Here is a 19392-nt window from a genome sequence, read left to right as displayed (position 1 = left end):
ATCTTAGTAAGGGGGCTTTTAGGACCATTGTAGTCCCTTACACACTCCAATGAGTTCTGGGTCACCATGACCTTGCTGGTAAGTCTGTACCTCTCGGTGTTACAACAAGCCCTACTGCATAGAGCCAAAGTAATCCATGCCATGCACTGATGAGGATCAAACAATCCAAAACAGTCTGTATGCATGTTGGATTATTATGGCTCTGTACAAATTAACAAAATGACACATCATTGCATTCCAGCAGTTCTGGAGGTGTGTTTAGCTTTTAAGGGTAACAATGGTTAATTTGCATATATTCAACAGTGATGCACTGGGCGGCATTTTAAGCTCACTCCAACCTGAATGATTGCAAATTCTTTCTGTTTTAAGAAAGCAAACTCTTGTTTTTCTTACAATGTCAATGGCAGGGTTCTTAAACTTTGCACAGTTGGTCACTGGGTGACTGGGATTAATATTCAGAAAAGTGGGTGGAGCCTACAAAAGCTAATCAAAATTCACCTATTGATTTTCAAAGAAGTGGAGCCACAGCCAATTAGATTTATTTAATATCAATGCCAATTATTGATGCCAAAGACCGCAAAGCTCACAAACTAGGTCATCCTTGAGTAATTGTGTGTTAGGATTAGAAAAAGTGGGCAGAGCTAACACTAGCCAATCACATACCCGGGCAATGCCGGGCGACCAGCTAGTATATAATAAATATGCCTATTTTTTAATCTTTCCCTCCCTCCCCTCGCCAGCCAATCAGCGCAATCGGCTGTCATATGCTTCAGTCTATGACTGCGGATTGCTTTCCAGCCGCCCAGGGGGACAGCCTTGTCACACGGCTGTCCCCAGTACAGCGCTGCCGTAGATCGCAGTGCTGTACTGAGCAAATAGACTGTGGTTTTGCCTTCTAACAGTCTCCCAGCGACAATCGCCGCTGGGAGACTGATGACGGAGCAGAGCTCCATCATTGAAGTGGAGATGCACGCGCAATGTCCTGCAAAACCCCACCCTAGGACTTCACACCAATTGCCTTGGAGTGGTCCTGGGGCTGCCGCCGCGTTAACGCCAATCGGTGTGGAGCGGTCGGAAAGGGGTTAAAGTGGAGCCATGTCTAACGATTTATGGAATGAGAATCAGGCTTGAGCCAAAAATTGTACCTATAATCAGTTAGCATAAGGCACACTTTAAAATGGAAAATCTGATTACAGGAGGGAATAGGAGAGTAATGAGCCAATAAATGAACTGGTATATAGTTCTGTCCAATCAACAGGCATGGAAAGCAGCTTGGCTCATGGATTGTATGGGGTTAGAATTGTGTGGTTGAGCACAAGCTATGGATAAGGAGAGTGTAAGCAAGGTTCTTACTTGTACTCTGCTACTTTGTTTTTGTGTTGCTGCTTTATTATTCATTATTGGCACAGAAATCCAAAACTGTTTTCTGTTGCCTAACCCTAACCTTCTACACATCCTTATGTTAACCCTTTGTGTCTCTGTGTCTTTCATTGTAAGCTCTGCTGCAAATGTTCAGTTAGCCATTACACTGTAGAAGACAGTACATCTATTTCAATGATATTGTGTGATGTTAGCATTGAATTAAAGCTTTTGTGCAGAAAAAAAAGGACAACAATAATTTCTACATTTCACATTACTCTTTGCTATATTTATTGTTGATCTTTATAATTTACATGTGTTAATGGTCTCTATTATATGTAAGATGCACTTTATGGTAAAATAACCAGAGATAAACTAATAATATACCAGAAAAACGTTGCTTCCATTAATAGCACTGGATAATGAACGCATAAACAACCCTTCAGGGAATATTTCTCACAAATGATAGATCCCTTTGCTATAATTGTCAAACTGTAGAAATAGCAATAATTCCCATACCCTCCAGTAACTTTCCTTAAAGATAAATCCTAGATAGGCAAATGCACAGCAGAAATGCAATGCATGTGAAACATTCAACCTATCAAAAAAATTTTTTAATACCGTATGAGATAACAAGGGTGAAGGGGAGCCCAGGATGAGATATTACTGCATTAAAAGCAAAAGAAAAAAGAAAAGGACGGAGAAGAGGTGGTTTACCTCTCAAATGACACACTATTGGAATAAGACAAGGTAGGGTTTTATTAGCTTCTAATAAAAACCTACCTTTTAGTGTCATTTGAGAAGTAAGCCATCTCTGCTCCTTTCCTTTTTTTTCTTTTGCTTTAACTTCATTCTATCTCATCCTGGGCTCTAGTGATGGGCGAACACCTGGATGTTCGGGTTCGGGAAAGTTCGCCGAACATGGCCGAGATGTTCGGCATGTTCGGGCCGAACCCCGAACTTCCCGAACATCCCGCTTTTGGGGGCCCTATGGGGTCGCAGGCATAAGGGGGGAGCATGCCCCGATCGCGGGGGGGGTCGGAAATTCCCCCCACCCCCTCCGCTAGCGCTCCCCCCTCTGCCCGCTTCCCCATACAAAAGTTTAAGCAAAGTACCTGTAATAGTGGATGGCCTGGCAGTGGCACTGTGGAGTGAGGAGGAGGAGTCCGGAGAGTGACGCGTTGAGGGAGGCCGGGCAGCGGGCGTGAGGTCAGAGAAAGGGCGGAAGTACCACAAGGGTACTACCGCTGAACCGCCCGCTGCCCGGCCTCCCTCAACGCGTCACTCTCCGGACTCCTCCTCCTCACTCCACAGTGCCACTGCCAGGCCATCCACTATTACAGGTACTTTGCTTAAACTTTTGTATGGGGAAGCGGGCAGAGGGGGGAGCGCTAGCGGAGGGGGTGGGGGGAATTTCCGACCCCCCCCCCCCCCGCGATCGGGGCATGCTCCCTGTCACAAGAGCCCCACTGGCCGTGAACACGCAAAACCGTCCGATCCGATTCTAGCACACAGATTGAGAGCTATGGACGCAATCTGCGTAGAATTGGCGGAGTTTGAGCGTCACGACGCAGTAGGGAGCCTGTGAGGTTACGAAAATACACTTTTACTCCAACCCAGGGGTAGATTTGCCACCATCTCTGTTTTCTATCAGCCCAGAGAAAACTGCTAACTGGCTATAGACCTGTGAAACAAACAACCGGTTAAAACTGTGCAATTCCTATCTATCTATCAAAACAGTAGCGTCCCTTCGGAAGTTTAGGTCTCGTCTGTGTATACTGAATAGAAGGTTTTACTGAGAGGTAAAGACCTTTTAAAAAGCCTTTATTTGTTACAATATAAATAATTAATATATACAGACAATCGTGAACAATTAAACGATGAGAGACAGTGATAACACAGTACATAAAAGAAAAAGGGATAAAAAGAACGAATACTTATGATTCTGTGGAAAGTCCGTTCGGGAAAAGACAAAGTTCCTTTGTTGCAGTTAGTTCGCAATATGGCCGAACCACATGGCCGTTGCTCCGCCTGCAAGATGGCCACTGCTATTTCCCCAAGCAGTGGCAGTCTTTTCGGTATGATGGAAAGTGGGGGAATTGGCTGGGGGTCCTCATGCAATCAGTTTTGAGCACTGACATTTCTGGGCGGAGTCTCAAGCTCAGCCCAGGGGCGTGTCAGGCAGTGAGTTCTCAGGGGAGGAACTTCCAGCCATCCACAAAATATGTCCAATTTCATACCCCGCCGGGGTTTTGTCGCACATGCAAACCGATTTCATATTCAGATTGGGCTGAGAATACACGTTCATAGGACATCAAACTTGCAATATTTGGGGCGCACGGGGACCCCATTATTCATATCTCAGCCCCTGCTCGGGTTACCTGGCTATGTCTAGTATCACCATATTCTACAGAATTAGGGAAACAAAATTATGTAATTTTCATATTCCTCCCATGGATGGTATTTGCAAAATGTGACAAAGTTATCAACACCATGCATTCCATACTCAGTTTAGTCGGTGCCGTCAAGACTGGGAGGAATGTAGGTGTCAATAGACCTCATGCTGTGCTAGCTTCCCCTGTTGAATAGACTCTGTTGGTATTTCAGCTCTGCCCAATTAGCACATTAGTGTCACCAGAGCTTTTCCGGGAGCCTTAACAGGATTTCTTGCTAAACCAGGTTGCTTTAGCCATATGCTAACGCAGGCCCATTCAGCCCTCATGGCAAAAGGGGGGGGGGGGGGGGAAGGCAGGAAGGAAAAACTTCTATTTTAAAAATAAAGAATGTCAGTTTTCCGATCACGGTTGCGATCGGACACTCGGCCGCGAATCCTCGGACGACTGGGCGTCGCCCGGCGTCACACTCCCCCCTTATGCCTGCGACCCCATAGGGGGGCAGTATTCGGCCGAACAGGGCCCTGTTCGGCGGCCATTTAGTAGTTCGGGGCGAACCCGAACTTAAAAGGCCGAACACCATCAGGTGTTCGGCCGAACTCGAACATCACCCGAACAGGGTGATGTTCTGCAGAACCCGAACAGTGGCGAACACTGTTCGCCCAACACTACTGGGCTCCGCTTCACCCTTTTTATGTTAGTATTACCTCCCTCTCCCCGGGGTGGAGAGGGGAATTGTTGGCTGTTGGACCACAGTAGTCCTGCCACCCTTAGTACTAATTACCCTTTTCAGAGTGCAGCCAACTGCCATCTAGCTACACCTGGAATACCTGAGTGGAGACAGGTCAAAATTCTCTATCTGCTTCATGTGGTTGGTAGCCTCTTGCGGTGGCTCGCCTTTGTGAGTATTTTTTTCTCTCGGGATCAGTGAATAATGGCGCACAGCGCCTATGCATAAAAATGACGCCGCATTAAAAAGATACGCTTATCGCTATTTATCATTAGTACTGCATAATAATGGCGCACAGGGAAAAAAGAAGAAAAACGGCACACACTAACGTTATTTATCAATAGTGGCACACACTAATGTTATTTATGAATAGTGGCACACACTAACGTTATTTATCAATAGCGCCCTACATAAGCCAAACTGCAGACGTTATTTAACTGCAAAACGGTGAAGGGTTTTAATGTGACACTGTCAAGGCTAGGGTTAGGCACCACTGGGGGGGGTCTTAGGGTTAGGCACCACCAGGGGGGGGTCTTAGGTTTAGGCACCACCAAGGGGGTTGTTAGGGTTAGGTACAGGGAGGGTTCTGTGTGAGAGTAGGGTTAGGTATAGTTACAGTACAATATACACCACCAGGGGGGTGGTTAGGGTTAGGCACCACCAGGGGGTGGTTAGGGTTAGGCACCACCAGGGGGGTGGTTAGGGTTAGGCACCACCAGGGGGGTGGTTAGGGTTAGGCACCACCAGGGGGGTGGTTAGGGTTAGGCACCACCAGGGGGTGGTTAGGGTTAGGCACCACCAGGGGGGTGGTTAGGGTTAGGCACCACCAGGGAGGTGGTTAGGGTTAGGCACCACCAGGGGGTGGTTAGGGTTAGGCACCACCAGGGGGGTGGTTAGGGTTAGGCACCACCAGGGGGGTTTAGGGGTTAGGGATAGGTACAGAGAGAGTTCTGTGTGTTAACACTAAATAACGATAAGGCTTTAACGCCAAATAACAATAAGGCTTTAACGTTAAATAGCGATAAGCGGCAAACGGATTAGCGGCAACACCGTGCGCCATTATTCACAGGTGCTATTTTCAGATGGACGCTTCTCTCTCAACTTTTAAAATCCAATTGGCGTTTTGCGCTGTTGGGCTCCCATTGTCTCTGTTTTTTTCTAAGGTGTCCTGCTCACCACAACTCCTTTCTGATAACATGATGAGATAAATATGTGTATACATGTGGATTCATAGTACTAATCCTAATTAGGAATTTCCTGATACCCATATTTTTATTTTTCTTCTAAAGTGTAAAATCCAAGGTTTTTAACCTTGTCCCCATCACAGGCCTTCACTCTACCTCTTTATGACTGTTGTGTTTCTAAACATATATAATCTGACAACGAAAACAACAAAAGGGGAAAGCAGGCACACTCTAATGCTGGGAATACACGGTTCGTTTTTGCCTTCGTTTAAACCTTCGTTTCGATTGTGCCTTTTGTCCTTTTCGATCCCGAAATAATCGGTCATACGGTTAATATCACCACCCACGGTTTCGTTTTTTTTTTCGATTCTGATGGTTTCGTTTTTCCAATGATCGAAGGCTGCAAAGAAACGAAACGAAAATCCCTTTTTACAGGGACGGACTAGCATAAACGAATATATAATCGATCTGAACAGCCATCAAGCCTACCAATGGCTCGATTAGATGGATAAAGAGAGATAATATCAAACATGTTCGATCACTAGTCGTTCGTTTTTGGGGTCTATTAATCGAAACTATAATGAGATTATGACTATTTTCACATACGTTTTCAACACTCGATTCGTTTACCGAACAAATCGAAGGTTTAAACGAAGGCAAAAACGAACCGTGTATTCCCAGCATAAGTTTAATTACCCCTTTATTATCTATATTTATCTGACCATAGGCCTTATTCATGTTCTGCCAGTATTATTGCTGTGTGCAAGCAGCGTACAGCAATATTAGTAGTAACAACAGCAGAGTACCACGTGTTGCTCAGTAAGCATGACCTGATTTACAGATGTAATGCTTCTTGCACAGTGCATGGTACTCTTCTGCTTTTAGTACCAGTAATATTGTCGTGCACTACCTGCGCATGGCAATATTACCGGCAGTACATAGATCTGGCCCCACATTGCGTAGCCTCACAGAAAACACAGCTAATAAGATCAGGGAAGTAACTTTCCTCCCTGCAGCTTAGCAGGACAAACTGGTTATACTTCAGCCACTAGAATTAGTAACTGCACATTGAAAAGCAGCAATACACTAATGAGATCGTAATTTTACCACTAGCTCTGTAATCAAGGCTCTATTGATTAATGAAGCAATGTAGTGATGCCAATGTGCAATTTTGTAAGCCCTTTTTTGTCGGGCTAGGTCCTTATTATTTTAGGACTTAAAAGGCTGCATCATTACAAAGCTCAGTGAACCTCGTAAATTATACTCCAATTCTTGTGGGGTGCTTCAGATCACAATCAGATGTCAGAGTCAGAATCAGAGCCAAATGTTAGGACCATGTTCTGACAGACAGCTGAGTGGTATTGGATGCACTGCCTATCATCTGCTCATATTCTGTGTGCAGCTATCAGGGGTGGCTGGATGGTAGGAGTAACTAGATGAATGGCTTCCACCCATCACATATTACATGTGAAGCTGCTGCTGTACTGTGCAGTAATTGCCTTCAGTTCCAATACTTATGTGTTCTTTAAATGGAATTTGTTCTTTTATATGTATGTTGCTTTATATGTCTTAACTATTTTTATGATTATTAAATTTACCTAATCGAGATAATTGCTAAGATAAGAAGCTGAATGCCCCAGGAAACAAACCAGGTGCCCAACGAGTGAGGCTGGGTTCACATATGACATAGCGTAAAAGTCTGCGTTTTATGTCATGGTTTATGTTAATCTGGTGTGTGTTTTTGCAGTGTTTTTGTTGCATTTTGGTGCATTTGCATTTTGGTTTTTTTTCAGCGCAGATGCGTTTTTCATGCGTTTGCATGTGTTTTAATGCATTTGCGGTTCGCATATGTAAAACCCATATGCGTTTTTATATTTACATGTATGCAAATCACTAGGAAGACGACAGGAAGTGGAAATACTTCAGAAATCTTAATTTTAAAAAAAGCCGCATCAAAAATAGCATACAAAACGCAATCCATTGCGTTTCCATTGACTTTCATTATGTACGTTTTGGCACCGATCCTGCATAATATGCAACAAAACCAGGGTTCTCGAAACGCATACTGTAAATTGCAGGTCTCTGCGTTTTTTTCTGTGTCGCATTGACTAACTTTGCTGCATAAAACTTAGCGTTTTACGCAATGCTAGCGTTTCTGCTATGTGTGCAACGAGCCAGAAATAACCACATTTTCACCCCTAACCATAGTGCACCTAAACAAAGTTTGTAATACCAGTAACCAGAGACAAGTTTTTCTTATGTTAATAGTAAATCTCAGAATTACATAAAGGGCATTTCGCTTTACTGCAGAAAACGTGACATACTGGAAACTGAAAGCATTTGTTGTTGCAGTTAGTGTATTATTTACAGTATGTATAGCATGCAGATACACTGTACTTATCAGTGCTTTTCAGTTTATACTGATCTATTTTAAGCTCACAGTTCTACTTAATTCAGAGAAAAGTTGTTAGAGGAAACAAAGGCCTGGCAACACATCTGCTTGATCGATAATTTGATCGATTTTGGGAGTCAAGTGCATTGATCGGACATGCTGGAAAATACTCGGTCCGACGTGGTCAATTGGGTGCGAAAGGGTGTCTCCCCAGGTGCCTGTGTGCAATATAAATTCTCAGCCGTCCCACTTTCCCGACTCCTGGCTTCCTCCGCCATTAGCCCCACGTGGCACCAGGTGTGCCTGTGTGATGTCATACATGCCCCACGCGGCAGCACTTGTGATAACTGTGGAGTGTCAGAGGATGAGGCCAGGAGTCATGCCATTGGGACAGAGGAGAATTTACACTGCATGGGAATCGGTGAGGAAATTTTACATTTGGGGAGCTGCCAGGCAGGTGGCAGAGGTGTTAGGCTGATTCTGGATAGTTTTTATTGGTCTGCAGGTGTATGGGCAGGCAACAGATCAGATTCCATCAGAGAGAGATCAGTCTCATTGCTAGATGTATAGGCACCTTTATACTTCTCATGTCTTAGCAATGCTTTGTACTAAAGTGTACAAATGTATTTTGCAAAATTTTAATACATTTTTGCAAGATAAAACATTTTAAACAACTCTTTCTTTAAAATGTGTTTCCTCCTACACATTGTCTTCAATGCTTTTGGCAGAAACGTGTTTCTGCATGCATGTTTAGAAAATTTTAACTACTTAAAGACCACCCCACGCCAATGGGCGTGGTCGCGGCGGCAGTCCCAGGACCGCCTAACGCCAATTGGTGTCAAGTCCTGGAGCTGCACTTTGCAGGAGATCGCGCGCAGGCTGTGGGCGTACCTCCTGCTTGGGGGGCGGAGCTCCGCCCCCTCTTTAGTCACCGAGCAGCAATCGCCGCTGTGGCTCATATTACTCTGCAAGAAACCTACTTCTTATTTGTATGTGTTTACATGTATTTAGAATTTTCCAATTTTTGAGATAATGGTCCTTTAAGTTATGTACATCAAAGTTCCACTCACAATATGCAAACAGTACATAGGACACCTTGAGTTAACAATCTATTTTTATATTGGAGATGTCATGAGCATTAGCTTGCTTCATATGTTAGGTGTATGTGACTGTGCCTGTATGTGTGTTTGTGTAGCATGTACCCACTCATCTATATATATATAATAGAGTAAGTGCCTCAACCTTCAAGCAAGAAGAAGAAGTAGCGCCCTGCCCCCAGGGCCGGTCCAAGCGAGAAGAAGGGGCTGGTCCAAGCAAGAAGAAGAAATAGCGCCCTGCCCCCAGGGCCGGTCCAAGCAAGAAGAAGGGGCTGGTCCAAGCAAGAAGAAGAAGTAGTGTCATATCAAACCAAGGGCAAAGACGGATAATTTGAATATTCAGTAGCAGTGCATTGTGTAACCACAAATGTTCACTTATAGCTGAATTATGGCAGATTTGCTTCTGTTTTAAGAAGGAAAATTACACCAAGCTTTGCTTTTTTTAGTAGGGGGTCTCTTTTATCCTCCTATACATTCTTGGTAGTTTGGGTCACCCTGAGCTGCTTGGTTACTCTGTTGTACTGGTCCAAGCCCTATCTCATACAGCCATATCAATCCCTGCTATGTACTGATGAGGACCAAATGTCTGAAATAGGCTGCCACATGTGAGCTTGGTATGACTGTGTAAAGCTTAAAGAGAGTCTGAAGTGAGAATAAATCTTGCTTCAGAGCTCATAGTTAGCAGGGGCATGTGTGCCCCTGCTAAAACACCGTTATCCCACGGCTAAACGGGGGGTCCCTTCACCCCCAAACCCACCCCCGCAAGCGTTGGTCGTATATTTGGTTGCTCCTGGAGGCAGGGCTAACGGCTGCAGCCCTGCCTCCAGTCGTGTCTATCAGCGGCACATCGCTACCTCTCTCCCGCCCCTCTCAGTGAAGGAAGACTGAGAAGGGTGGGGGAGAGGCGGAGATACGCGCTGACAGACGCGCGTGGGACAGGGCTGCGGCAGTTAGCCCTGCCCCAACCAGGAAGCGCTCCCCCGCTGCACCGAGGGGATTTGGGGGATCAGGGACCCCCGTTAAGCCGTGGGATAGCGGCGGTTTAGCAGGGGCACACATGCCCCTGCTATCTATGAGGTCTGAAGCTCTTCAAAGCTATAGGCTTGCTTGACTTACCAAGGGTGAAAAGGAATAATTTGCATATTTAGTAGTGGTGCATTGTGGGTAATCACAAATGTTCACTTATAGCTGAATTATTGCAGATTTTCTTCTGTTTTAGGAAGGCAAATTACACCAAGCTTTGATTTTTTAGTAGAAGGTCTTTTTGGTCCCTTTTATCTACCTATACATTCCGAGTGGTTTGGGTCACCCTGAGCTGCTTGGTTACTCTGTTGTACTGGTCCAAGCCCTATCTCACACAGCGATATCAATCCTTGCCGTGTACAGATGAGGACCAAAAGTCTGAAACAGGCTGTCACATGTGGGTTTGATATGGCTGTGTAAAATGTAAAGCTGTAGGCTTGCTATATACCAGTGGTTCTGGATGCTTGCTTGGCTTACTAAGGGTGAAAAGGAATTATTTGCTTATTTAGTAGCAGTGCATTGTGGGTAACCACAAATATCCACTTATAGCTGAATTATTGCATATTTCCTTCTGTTTTAGGAAGGCAAATCACACCAAGCTTTGCTTTTTATAGTAGGAGGTCTTTTTGGTCCTTTTTATCCCCCTATACATTCCAAGTGGTTTGAGTCACCCTGAGCTGCTTGGTTACTCTGTTGTACTGGTCCAAGCCCTATCTCATACAGCTGTATCAATCCCTGCCATGTACTGATGAGGACCAAAAGTCTGAAACAGGCTGTCTATATGTTGGGTTGATATGACTGTGTAAAATGTAAAGCTATATGCTTGCTATACACCAGTGGCTCTGAATGCTTGCTTGGCTTACCAAGGGGGAAAAGGGGTAATTTGCATATTTAGTAGTAGTGCATTGTGGGTAACCACAAATGTTCACTTATAGCTGAATTATTGCCGATTTCAATCTGTTTTAAAAAGGCAAGTTACACCAATACAGTGTGCGGCATTGCAGGAAGTGATGACAGTGGAACACACGATGGAACACGGAAGAGGTGAGTCATCCCCACCCGCTGCCTCTTACTAATAGTGGCGGCTGCTACTGTGCTTAACCTCCATGGCGGTAAGCCCATGCTGAGCACGGGCTATGCCACTCAGGGGGATTTCGATAATTTTTTTTTTGCAGCATGCAGCTAGCACGCAGCTAGCTGCGTGTGCCCTCTGATCGCCGCCGCTCACCGCGCCGTGACGCCCCCCCCCCCAAGACCCTGTGCGCTGCCTGGCCAATCAGTGCCAGGCAGCGCTGAGGGCTAGATCGGGTCTCCCAATGACGTGATGATGTCGGTGACGTCATGCCGCCCATCGCCATGGCGACGGGGGAAGCCCTCCAGGAAATCCCATTCTTTGAACGGGATTTCCTGATCGGAGATCGCCAGAGGCGATCGAAGAGGGCGGGGGGATGCCGCTGCACAGCGGTTATCATGTAGCGAGCCCTGGGCTCGCTACATGATTTTAAAAAAAACAACAACAACAAAAAACTGCTCTGCTGCCCCCCTGGCGGTTTTTAATAGACCGCCAGGGGGGTTAAGCAGGAGGGGGAGCGCACATGGGGGACCCAGGTGAGGGGGGGAGTGCACATGGGGGACCCAGGTGAGGGGGGGTTCCTGCTGAGCTTAAGCTGGAGGTAGAGCACACATGGGGGACCCAGTTGAGGGGGGTCCAACCCCCCTCCCCGCCGCTGTGCCTAATACCCCCTTCCTGCCCTCTACCCTCTTATGCGGCGTATGCTACGCCACGGGTCGGCTAGTGTCATATATTGTATATATGTATGTGTTATCCCCAAAGCCATACTTTTAAATACAGCGCCTGGCTGTTTATGCTTTAAGTAGCTAAAAATGTACAACCTTGTGTTTGCTCATTATAAATGACAGCATCTTTAGTATGAAGGTTGTATAGCATTCCCTCCTACAAAACACAGTGTCAGACCTAATATTATACATACAGATTGCCAGCACAATCCGGGCATCACAGTAACAGCATGTTTTAATTAAGACCAGCCTTGCGTCAATGTCAGATAAGGCACAAAACAGGTTAGCCGTCTTATAATGCCACAGCTATATCCATTATTTAAGTGGAGCATACACATATTATGACCATTATAGCTAAATAGCCCTGAGCCAGAGAGAATGGAAACTGGAATTCCATAGTTTATTACAGTAAAAGGGCAATAAGCATCTATAATATTAGCAGTGGCAGAACACGGAATTGCTTGATAGCCTTTGAAAAGAGAACCAGTCATGTGAATTGGATTTTCAGCTTGGGGCTTAAGAGGCCAAATTTAATCATCCAACTGAAATTATCACACAAGTCAATATTCCCCCCTTTCCTTCAAAATAAAAAGAGAGAGAGCGAGAAATGAATTCTCCATGCTGAAGTTCAGCAGGTGGCCTTGAGGCTGATAACCAGCTGGATGAAATCTAAATAACTTTGCCGAAACAAAACCGGCAACTGAATTGATTGCCTTTCAGCTTAAATGAAAGTGGCCCTACCCAGTCAATATGAATACAGAGAGCTCACATTTAGCACAGGTCGCTTTGAGATCTAATAAAGAGCAGCCCCTTCAATCCCAGGCTATGATTGGTTGACAACTTCTGTAAGTACCAAAGTCAATTTGATCTATTGATTTGTACCAAGTTAAAAACCTCTTGTATTACAATCTAAATCACTTTTATAAGAGCTCCTGTAAGGCATCTGCAATCAAAGTCCGCTACGGAGAAAATGAGTAATTCAGGGATATGTGTGGTCCAACAGGCGCTCATCTCAGACAAGCCACTACTGGGCAGAAAATACGAAATTGATATTTTTATTATTCCTAACGTGTAAAAATTACTTATTCACAAGGTCTTACTAATTAATCACTTTATATTGAGTTTTCTTTGCAGTTATAAGTAATGAAGTAGCAGGTTTATTCCATAGATTCCATATAATAAGCAATCTGGAAAAAGAAGGACTCGCATATAGAAGTATATAAAATCAATGATATGTTCTAACGAGCTGTGCCCTATCGATAATTACGCTTTAGCAGCTTAATTTATTATTTTCTACTGTTATTTATTTCCATTTTTCATATTATGCAGCATTTTACAGAGTATACTGAACAATTCACATTAGTCACTGACACTCATAGGGTCTCACAATCTCCTATCCTCACCATACACTAGAGCAAACAACAACAGTATATTCTAGGGATCAGGCAAAAAAACTAACATACACACAAAAGGAACATACAAACTTTATGAACTAAGTCCAGGACCTTAAAGGACAACTGAAGTGAAGTATAACAAAAGTAAGATACTTACCTCAGTAGAGGAAAGATCCTGGGGGGGGCTATGAGCGGCGGGGACCCGGCGGAACGGCACGGAGGGCACGGACGGCGTCCTCCGTGTCCTACAAAGTTACACAGGTATATAACTTTTTTATGTTTTTTTTAAACATTTGGCCTCGGAAGTCCTTTAAGGATGAACTGATGCTTAAGGCTCATACACACCCTTAACAACAGTCTTTTAGTGCATGATTATCAAACAGTTTAAAGAAGTTGGACAACTTTTGTCAAGTAAAAGACGTGCAAATGACGAAGGCGTTATCACTGATAAGACGCAGCTCAAGTCAATCCAACAGTTAGACTTGAGCTGCATCTTATCAGTCGTTGGTCGCCTCTTATTATTATTGTTGTTGATTTATAAAGCGCCAACATATTCCGTAGCGCTGTACAAAGTAAGAAACAAACATGGGGTACATATTAATACAGACAATGGTGTACACCAATATACAAGATACATAATTAGTGACAACATACAAAAATGATACAAAATACAGAGTACAAAATGCAGAATTGGTAATGACAGTGATAAAAGTAACATGATAAATACAATTTATAATGATTTCCAAGATACAAAAGAGGGAGAAAGTCCTGCCCTTGCAAGCTTACAATCTCTTATCAGTGATAACGCCTTGTCGTTTGCACGTCTTTTACTTGACAAACGTTGTCCAACTTCTTCAAGTTGTTTGTTAATCGAGCATTTAAAAGACTCGTGCTGAGCGCGTGTATGAGCTTTAAGTGTGATCTCAAATCCCACTCAGACCCTTGGTAAATAAATCATAATGCATCATGAAACAAAGCCAAAGTTACTGTGTTTTTAGCATATAGCTTTTGTTTTTGTTTTTTTCTTCTGATGCCAATTCAAACTGAGTAAGGTAAAGTGTAGCTTCCAGGAAGGGTGAAAGTAAAGTGAATTTTCATTTTTTTCAAGAGTTTGACTCTCAGGGGTCGTAACAATAGCTCCCAAAACCCTGAAAAGAAAACCAGTCATGTTATGGAGGGGGCTAAGAAGGCCCAGTCCTGTGCAAGGTGCAGAGCAACAGCAGTGTCGTACATTACCATGTTCAAGGGGAGATGCAAAGTGTCCTTACTCCTCTCTTTACTGTAACCGCTATACAGCCTCCTTGTGACTCCCATCTATGCATGTCATGTGATATGCATCAAGAGCTGAAAGTAAACAAGCTGTACAGTGGCAACAGTGAAGAGAGGAGTTAGAACATGTCGCTCCACTGGAACAAGGTAATATATGACGCTGATGCTGCTATGCTTTGCACATTACAAGGAACCTGTCCCCTGCCCCCCCCCCCCCCCCATGCACCAAACACACAGTGATCTTGGGGGTGGGGGCTGAGTGGGTGGGTTCTGCTGGTGGAGTTTCACTGCGGGCCCGCCAGGCTCAGGTTATGGACCAGGCTCTCAGTTTAGCTCTATATATTGCAAGGATTAGTAAGATTCAATTATTATTATTATTTGTAGGATAACAATTTTTTAGACTGACTATTTTGTATTATGCATGACAGAATATCAACATCCAGCAGTGCTAATGGGAGAAACTGATAGATAGGAGTGCCAGAGATTTCTGCCAGTCAGCGGATTAGTGCAGATGTTGAAAATGGGTAGTAAAGCTTCTAAGGCCACATACACACATCAGACCATAGTCTTTTGAAAATGAAAGATCACAGACCAATCTTACCACCCTTCCATGTAGTATGAGAGCCATACCTTCACAGTCTTTTCTATGGAGCTGAACTACCCATCAGAAAAAAATCTTTGCAAGATGCTGCACACACAGATGCTGTACAGACATAAAAGATCAGTATCTGCAAAAGTTCTGTTCCTGCCAAAGATCCGTTCCTGCAAATTGCATTCATAGGCTATGAGATCTGCAGATCATCATACACACCTTGTTTAACAGACTTCATCTGTATATCTGACAATCATCTGCAGATCTGAAAATCCATCCTGGTGGATCTGATCTGCAGATGAATGTCAGTTAAACAAGGTGTGTATGATGATCTGCAGATATCATAGACTATGAATGCATTCTGCATGAACGGATCTTTTGCAGGAACAGATCTTTTGCAGATACTGATCTTTTGAATGTCTACAGCATCTTTGTGTGCAGCATCTTGCAAAGATGTCTGTCTGATGGGGAGTTCAGCTCCATAGAATAGACTGTGTAGGTATGGATCTCATACTACATGGAAGGGGGTAACATTGGTCTGTGATCTTTCATTTTCCAAAGACTATAGTCTGATGTGTGTATGAGCCTTTAGCCATTGCAGCTAATTGCTCCTGTAGCAAAGAGGGAATTTCTGGGCAGCTTAATGGCAACAGTACTCCTAACACAGTACATAAAGTACTGTTGCTACGGCTGCTAGCAAGTATGGTTCTACCTGTCAGTTTTTAAAATGTCAAGCTGGTTGCAGATTGCATTAGTACAATATTTTTGTAAATAATATTAAATTGCAATAAGACCTAGCTGTTTATATGGCTCTCATTTGTGAGTGCTTACCTAATTACTGTAGGATTTTTAACAGTACAGCACAAATATAAAACTAAACCAGGACACATAATTAAAAAAAGACAAAAATGATGATGTGAATAGTAGAAAATATATAAAAATGAGAAAAGACATGCAGTCTTAGAGCCGAGCTAAGTAAGTAAAGTATGCAAAATACTAAAAATAGTACTGAATTAGTCATACACAACATGGGAACACATATATTGGCTCCCCACATGCAGCCAGGCCACAGGATTTACAGCAATATGCTGTAATATATAGAACACAAACACTCTCCTATATACAGTAAAGATAATGCTGTAATCCCTCAAGGGATAGATCTTGATAGGGCATGTAACAGGAAAAGTACCTAATAAAAATAAATACACTGCATGAAAAAAAATTATACTTATACAAGACAAAGAACATTTATATTGCACTTTTCTCATGGTGGACTCAAAAGGCCAGAGCTGCAGCCATAAGAGCCCGCTCTATAGGCAGTAGCAGTGTTAGGGAGTCTTGCCTCAGGTCTCCTCACTGAATAGGTTCAGTACTGGCTTACTAAACAGGAAGAGCCGAGATTTGAACCCTGGTCTCCTGTGTTAGAGCCATTAAATAACCACTACACTATCCAGCCACCAGAGAGAAGCAAATAGAGGCACAGAAGGAAAGGGAACTAAACTAGGGCAGGCAGCACATAACATGTCATTTAGGCAACAGTGGCGGGCTGTAAAGTGGGCACCTTATAGGCCAGTGTTAACTGCGGTTACAGCTGTGCCCAGTGTATAATTTGAGCGCCGGTGGTGACTATAGGCAGTGCAGATATTGGTAGAGGGAGTATTTAGCAGTGGAGATTGTGGCACAGATATCAGTGAAGGGGCAGGTTAGTCTTTGGAGTAGTTAGAGGGATAGTTAGTGTGAGAAGAAGATGGTTATGTTAAGTGATAGTAAAATTTCAATAAAAATTACAGATGTTCTACAGGCTGTATTAGCCAGTGCCCAGCAGCAGAATATCCGTAATTTTACTGATATTCTATAAGTTATTTCATCCAGCGTCCAAATTACTGTGGCACCCTATTCCAGTGTACGCCACCCATCCACCCAAGGACTATTAGAAAACTGTGTAAACACTATTTTTTGTTCACCTTATCTACATAAGATGATCATCACCAATTCACGCAGAATGTTATCTCTGTACAGGCTGACCTGTTTGTACAGTGACCCTTCATAGAAAGATTGGCCTGCAGCTTAAAGGAACACTCTCAAACCATGTGTTCTAAAATGACAATGTACAATGACAAATAATGTCTAAGTAGCTGTGTAAACATTTTCCTACTTTTCATGTTAAATATCAGAGGTAAAAGCTTTCATTCATTGTGTGTAGATTTTAGTTCAGTTGGAATGTTTCATTTGCAAAGGTTTGCTTCAATACTACACTGTTCTTTGCATGTCAGACTGCATATGAAAAGGGGTATCAGGTTTTACATACAATTACAAACAAGTAACATTTCCTCTGCTCTCTGCAGACAGCTCAGTCAGAGACAGGCAGTGAGAGCTTTCTCTCACAGACAGGGTTAACAGATGCAGTGTGAGGGAATCCCCCCTCCCTTCATGAATAAGTAGTCCCATCTAGAGATGAGCGTAATGACCTAATTACGATTTTGCGAAATTTCGCGTAATTAGTGTAATTACGATTATGGCCGTAAGTACATAATCGTAATGCAGAAGGATTTCGCGAAATTTCGCGTAAGCGTAATTTTCGCGTAATTTTCGCATTACAGTCGTATCATGCCGTAATTTCGCATTAAACGCTACCGTAATTTCGCGTTAAACCGTAACGCTCCGTATAATATAAAAAAGCCGCCGACTTTAAGGGTTAATAGCAAAGCCCCCTTAAATGTTAAGAGCCTCAAATTTGGAGAATATATTAAGGAGATCAGGAGGAATAAGAGGAAAAAAAATTTTTTCAAAAAGACCTTATAGTTTTTGAGAAAATCGATGTTAAAGTTTCAAAGGAAAAATGTAAACATTTAAAAACCCGCCGACTTTAACGGTTAATAGCAAAGCCTGCTTAAAGTTTAGGAACACCAAATTCCCAGGGTATATTAAGGGGATCAGTGGGAATAAGAGAAAAAATTTTTTTTTCAAAAAGACCTTATAGTTTTTGAGAAAATCGATTTTTAAGTTTCAAGGGCGAAAATGTCTTTTAAATGTGGAAAATGTCAGTTTTTTTGCACAGGTAACAATAGTGTATTATTTTCATAGATTCCCCCAAGTGGGAAGAGTTTTACTTACTTCGTTCTGAGTGTGGGAAATATAAAAAAAAAACGACGTGGGGTCCCCCCTCCCAGACCTCTTTAACCCCTTGTCCCCCATGCAGGCTGGGATAGCCAGAATGCGGAGCACCGGCCGCGTGGGGCTCCGCACCCTGACTATACCAGCCCGCATGGTCCATGGATTGGGGGGTCTCGGAAGGGGAGGGGCAGCCAAGCTTTCCCCTCCCCCTCCGAGCCCTTGTCCAATCCAAGGACAAGGGGCTCTTCTCCACCTCCGATGGGCGGTGGAGGTGGAGGCCGCGATTTCCTGGGGGGAGGTTCATGGTGGAATCTGGGAGTCCCCTTTAAAAAGGGGTCCCCCAGATGCCCACCCCCCCTCCCAGGAGAAATGAGTATAGAGGTACTTGTACCCCATACCCATTTCCTTTAAGAGTTAAAGTAAATAAACACACAGACACTTAGAAAAAGTATTTTAATTGAACAAAAAACATAACCACGAAAAAAGTCCTTTAATATTCTTAATTAACCATTAATACTTACCTGTCCCTTTAAATAAATGATCCCTCGCAATATCCTCGGAAATGTTCTATCAGTTACAATGTAACAAAGTTATTACAATGTATCAACTTTGTTACATTGTAACTACGCCGCACCCGACGTCACTCACCGCCGCCGCCGCCACCGCGTCTGCGCTGCAGGACCCGACAGAGCTCTGAGCTATAGCTCAGAGCTCTCTAAGCATCTTTGTATTTGGGCTCCAAGGAGCCCCATTGGTCCTTAGCAGACCAATGGGGTTCCTTCTGATTTGAAGGAACCCCATTGGTCTGCTTAGGACCAATGGGGCTCCTTGGAGCCCAAATACAAAGATGCTTTAGAGAGCTCTGAGCTATAGCTCAGAGCTCTGTCGGGTCCGTGCAGGACGCTAAGTCCCCGCCGGCTCCGCTGCCCTCCCCGCCTCTCCCACATGTCACCCACATGTCACCCACATGTGGGTGACATGTGGGTGACAGATGTGGGCGGGGTGGACAGCGGGAGCTGCGGGGACTTAGCGTCCTGCACGGACGCGT

The sequence above is a fragment of the Hyperolius riggenbachi genome, chromosome 1 (assembly GCF_040937935.1).
Source record: "Hyperolius riggenbachi isolate aHypRig1 chromosome 1, aHypRig1.pri, whole genome shotgun sequence".
Lineage (NCBI taxonomy): Eukaryota > Metazoa > Chordata > Amphibia > Anura > Hyperoliidae > Hyperolius > Hyperolius riggenbachi.
The sequence above is the reverse complement of the archived record's forward strand: the minus strand, read 5'-3'. Positions refer to the sequence as shown.